Below are 6,000 nucleotides of genomic sequence, written 5' to 3'. Positions count from 1 at the left end.
TGCCCAGCTTTCTTCTAATTATTAGTTCTGTGATCTACACATTTTTCTATCCTTTTATCTTAGCCTTTACACTTAAAATGTGTTTGTTGTAGGCGGCATTTGATTAGGTCTTGTTTTTTTATTGACTGTGGATACAAGTTAGTGGAAAAGCAGGTGGTCGGGCAATCAAAGCCTATGCAACTTGCAGATGACAGGATAAGCTGAGAAGCCAAAACCTGACGAAGAAATGGGAGGGGGTTACAAAAGAATTCAGAAGTAAAAAGACAAAAGAATGAGGAAATGAGGATGGGATGACAAATCTTTGGCATCACAACTTTGTAGGAAACCACCAATCAGAGTCGTCCACTTCTTACTATTTAACCCCAGGCCCAGTGTAAAGACAACCAAGATGGCAGGAAAGGGCTGTTGGTGCTTTCCTGGTGGCATGACTATGCCAATAATACTTTCCTATCACCTACGTTACCACCTATGTGCGTGTCTGGCCAGAATTCTCTTGTCAGATGCAAGGATGGAGTCTGTTCAGCTGCCCTAAATTTCTGATGAAAGTGTTTGGCACACTGGCCAGGAAGTTAGGGATTATGTCTTTTTCAAACAAATTCATCAAGAGGTTACAACATGACAACCTCTGACTTGCAATGAGTAAGTTTAACCTGTTTACAGTTAATGTAACCATTGACAAGGTTGTATTAAACTATCTTGCTCAGTGTTTTCTATGTAGGTTTGCTTATGCTGGAAATAACGAGTGATATACGGCAAATTAAAATGTAACAGAACCCATGATTGGGGTTGTCTTGTATTTGGCAGGAAGTCAAGAGCTCTGGCTTTAACAAAAAAGCAAGAAAGGAACATGCTAGCATGTACTTCACCACAAGGTCAGTACATCTGTTCCAAAATTTAAAAAGAGCCAGGACCACAAAGCTAGGGCTCCATCCCAGCTCCCTACCCTAGTGCAGAGGAGGGCAAGTTTCCCTAAGTCTTCTGAGACTGTCAAATGGATAAAACAATACCTCATACATATAATTAGAGGAGCTGCCTTTAACTCGCACTTCAAAGAAGACAAGACTTCTGAATGTGTTTGGATTCGTTTTGGATTTAATAGTTACAGGAAGCTTGAGAAGTCCCAGGGCCAAAGAAGAAGTGTGGAGAACACAATTATTAGAAAGAAAGGGAAAGAAAAAGAGGGAGGGAAAACAAAAAAAGAAAGAAAAGAGAGAGAAGAAAGAGAGGTAGAGGGAGGGAGGTGCTGGTGTAGTCAGGTGCTGGGGGCTTTTTGTTTGTAATCCTAGCTACTCAGTAGGCTGAGGATCTTGGTCCAAAGCCAGCTAAGAGCAGGAAAATCTGTGACACTCTTACCTCCAATCAGCCACCAAAAAAGCTGGAAGTCAAGGTATGGCTCAAGTGGTAGATGGTTAGCTTTGAGCACAAATCTCAGGGACAGCACCCAGTCCTGAGTTCAAGCCCCCGGACTGATATAGACATCTGTGTGCCATGTGCGCTCACGCATGCACATATACACACATGCACGCTTTAGGCAAAGGAACTGTACAGGTCAGCACTGTCAAGTCCTGCCTTGGCTTCCTGCTCGGTAGGTGCAGGCCAGAAGTCTCCTTTCCAGTCCTTGAGAGGCAGGACAGACAGATGAGGAGACAGGGAGGCCGTATTATTTTTGACAAACATCAAAAGGGGCTGAAACCAGGGCTGGGAATATGGCCTAGTGGCAAGAATGCTTGCCTTGTATACACAAAGCCCTGGGTTGATTCCCCAGCACCATATACAGAAAATGGCCAGAAGTGGCGCTGTGGCTCAAGTGGCAAAAAGCCAGGGACAGTGCTCAGGCCCTGAGTCCAAGCCTCAGGACTGGCCAAAATTGAAAAAAAAAAAAAAGAGGGGGGCTGAAACCATGAAGTAAACTGAAAATGCAGCGCGGCTCCTTCCCAAGGGGCTCTAAATCCGCCCTCTCCTTAGAAATGAGAAAAACTCTGCAGGCCTGAGTCAAGACCAGGAAAGGTGGGAAGCTTAGCTGGGAACAGAAGCCCTGCGGCTCACTGTCCTTGCATTTCAGGCTAGCCCAGCTACAGCTCCACGTAGAATAGTAGGCAGCACCCACTTTGGCCACCCACCATCTAGTGACCCATCATCTAATGGTTGGGGGCTGCAAGACACACGAGTCTTCACTCAGCTCAGAGAGAATAAAGGCCAGCAGTGGTGAAGCACCATTGTTTTGTGTCTTTAATTCCCATTTCTTGGGCAGGATGCAGGAAATGTTGGTCTCCATTTTTTTTCCAACTTTACAATCCAGATACCTGACAAACCAAAGGCCTTTGTTTCTATTTTATTTTGTGCTGGTATTGGGGCTTGGCTTCCCAATCCCCCCTTCAGACTGGTGTTCTACCACTTGAGCCACAGCTCCATTCCCATCCAGCTTTTTACTGATTAACTGGAGCTAAGTCTCGTGGACTTTCCTGCCCAGCTGGCTTTGTACTGGAATCCTCAAATCTCAGCCTCCCTAGTAGCTAGGATTAAAGGCTTAAGTTACCAAGGCTGAGCACAAAGACCTTTAGATCTTGCTAAAACTTTCTCCTTGTGGGACACCTTGCAATGCTGTTCATGAGTGTGATTTAAAGGACCTGTGGGAAGCTAATGGACGCTTTCATCAATTTTCGAGTGACACTCAGAGGCCACAGTCCCCACAGCCCAAGGCTCTTGCTCCTGCATGCTCTGTTCCTCTTTGGCGGGCTTTCCCCTTGGCCTACATCAGCTCCGATTGCTACATGCTGGCAAATCTGTCTCTAGCCAGGGCCCCGACTCTCCAGTGGCCTCCCACACTTGCTATCTCTGCTCCTTGAAAATCTATTTCTGTTTACAGGGGTGACGCACAACCCCACCTCTGTTAAATGCTTCTGCCACAGTCTGGGACAACTTGTTAGTATTAGACCCAGGGAACTCTCGTGAGCACACACCAGAGCCTGCCACAGCCCAGCTCCTAGAAGAGCACAGGGAGGCAGGGGTCGCAGGGCTGACCTCCACAGCCAGACCCCCTAGGGTGAATTCAAGGAGTCTTAGAATCTTTTAGCAGATGACTTCATGTCTGTCTACCTCAGTTTCCCTACCTGAGATATGGGAGTAATGTTGGGTTCTAGCTGCCTCCAAGATGGTTGTGAAAAGTGAATGAAGACCTGTAGGCGTCCTGTAATAAGGCCTGGCACCCAGCAAGCCACTCAGTCATGGGCTATGCCCCATGTCAACTTTAAAGCAGTCTAGAATAATTTTAGATCAATAGGTGGTTACAATACTTGTACAGGGATTCTAGGTTCGCAAATCATAGTACTTTATGCAAACTACAGGGTCATGAACAAAATCAGAGCACAGGGCTCTGAAATCAGACCTTATGCTGATTTCACAATTCTCTGAGTTGAAAGGCATTTCGGTTGAGATCCTACAGGGGCTGAGGAATTCTAAGCTTTGCTATGTTGTCTTAGGACAGGAGGACCTGACACTCAAAATCAGTCTCTTCCTAGGAGATCATCAAGACTACAAAGGGTGGTGTCCTTTATTTCTCTTTTAATAAAGTGTCGGGAGCCATACTTGCAGCTAAATTCTTCCTGACCTCTGGCTGTGTTCTCAAGGACGTGCAAGGACATGGCTTAATGGAAAATCGGAAATGCTTTACTATGTCTGCTATGAGTCCATTCTTATGCTAACCAACCTCACCCTGTCTTAGCTATGTCGGTTATTGCTAACTCCAAGCCTTTTTGTGTTCTGGAATTTTAAGCCTATGATATTTCCTGGTTTTCATACTGCATATAAGCTGGAATTTAAGAATAAACATGGCTGCAGTCTTGAGTTACAATCTCGAGATGCGGACCTCCCGTAACCCCATCTTTGCCTCGTCTTTTTTCTCTTGTCTTGTATTTTTCCTTTTCTTTAATCCTCGCCCCCCTCATTCAGGAGTCCTTTTTCACTGCCGGCTGGCTCGGCAGAATAAAGAACATTCTCCTTTGATACAAAAAGAATGTAATTTCTATTATTTTTCCTGGCAGTACTGAGATTGAGGGTGTTAGGCCTCCTTGGTTAGGTAGACAGAAGTAAAAAACGGTGGACCTAACATGTGACAGATAGCATGTGGCTTCATCTTCACACAATACCCAGGGCTCCCGCTCAGCGAATGAGGAGCCAGGGCAGCACACAGCCATCAAGCAGCCAGCCCCAAGCCCAAGGGGGAGGAATCCGAGAAGCCCCTGGACTGGAATCACCACCCTCTAGTGGATCCACAGAGGACTTGGGGCCCTCTCTACAGTCTATTCTCCACTTCTGCTTTCAAATAAGCTGGCTCTGTCTGCTTTAAACACACCTTTCCAACACTGTCACTTTTTTTGGTGTTGGTCCTGGGGCCTGAACTCTAGGCCTGGGCATTGTCGGAGTTTTTCTGGCTTACAGCTAGCTAGCACTCTACCACTGGAGCCACGGCTCCACTTCTGGCTTTTTGGTAGTTAACTGGAAAGACACAAACTCACAAACTTTCCTGCCTGGGCTGGCTTCAACCTGCAATCCTTAGGTCTCAGTTTCCCGAGAAGCGAGGATAGGCATGGGCTACTGGCACCGGACTCCCTTTTGATCCTTTTAATCAGTGGAGAAATGAGCCCTAGCTCTTAGATGGCATCAAGGCTTTGACTCCGAGCTTCAGGCTCACAAAGCCGGCACACTTGTCCCAGACCCCCAGCCCTCTAATGTACATCTCAACCCCAAGCATTTATCAGACCACAATAGCTTGCTTTTTTTTTCCTTGAAGAAATGAACCGCGTAAGACAGTAAAGTCTTTGGTTAGTCTTGGCACTTGGGATGTGAACCCCACCCCTGTAATCAGCCAACAATGCTGAGTTCTCCTGCTCTGGAAGCTGTGCTGGGCTTTGCTGGGCGAGGAGGGTGAGAGTGAGAGCTCACTGAGCCATCTGCTCACACCGAGGGAGGTAGGAGGGTTAGCCCTCCTCTGTGTGTAACATTAGGGTTCAGAACTGTGGTCCATATACACATCAAGCTCGTCTCCTTGTTAAAAACACCAAGGCAGAACTTTAAAACACTTTTAAGCAATAACTTTCAAAGTACTGTAAGAACTCACTTTTGATTTTGTGTGTGCACAATTGGACTGCACTTCCACGACTTGCCTGACGTCTACCATAAGAACAGGTTTATGCCAACAGTTCTAAGAGGCAGGAAGCTATAATTGATGTTGATGGTTAGCACAGGAGGTTTACTGTGAATATCAGTCTTCTGAAGCTTCGGTCTGACTCCAAATCAACATGTTGTCAATACAATGACCCTCACATTCCCTTTGCTTCCAACCAGTACCATTCTTTTTGGCAGTCCTAGAGTTTGAACTCAGGACCTCATACATCTAGGCAGGTGCGCAACCACTTTAGCCACTATCCCAATACTTCTTTGGTAAACAGGAGCTCAAGCTTTGGTCTGGTCCTCCCTTGGATAGCAATCACCTGACCTAATCTCTTGAATAGCGAGGACAACAGGCTTGTTGGCCGGGATGGGGCTTCACTAACCTGTCTAGGCTGGCCTCGGAGTAGTCTGCTCCACCTCCCGAGCCTAAGGTGCTCACCTCACGTTTCCCAACTTGAAGCAATTAAACACAGCAGCAGATGAGGTGCAGAAGGAAGGAGGATGGCGACGAGCGTGGGCACAAACCTGCTGCTCCCTTGGCTTTACAACAAGCACTGCAGTTCTCTGCAAGCTGCTCAGCTCTGACTCTGACCCATGTCTGGAGTTGAGGCTCTGCCTACAGGGATACTGCAGTCTCGGGGATCTTCATTTGTACTTTAGTGGCTTATATTCCTGTCCATCTGCACAGATGTCTCAAGATTCATTCATATTTAGCCCTACTTATTTCAGTTTCTGTGAGAATCAGGTGAGACACTAATCAAAGACAATGAAATATAGCAACATAAAATAATATCCCAAACTTTTTTAAAAGGATGGTTTTTTTACAAATCA

The sequence above is a fragment of the Perognathus longimembris genome, chromosome 15, assembly GCF_023159225.1.
Source record: "Perognathus longimembris pacificus isolate PPM17 chromosome 15, ASM2315922v1, whole genome shotgun sequence".
NCBI classification, from domain to species: Eukaryota; Metazoa; Chordata; class Mammalia; order Rodentia; family Heteromyidae; genus Perognathus; species Perognathus longimembris.
The sequence above is the reverse complement of the archived record's forward strand: the minus strand, read 5'-3'. Positions refer to the sequence as shown.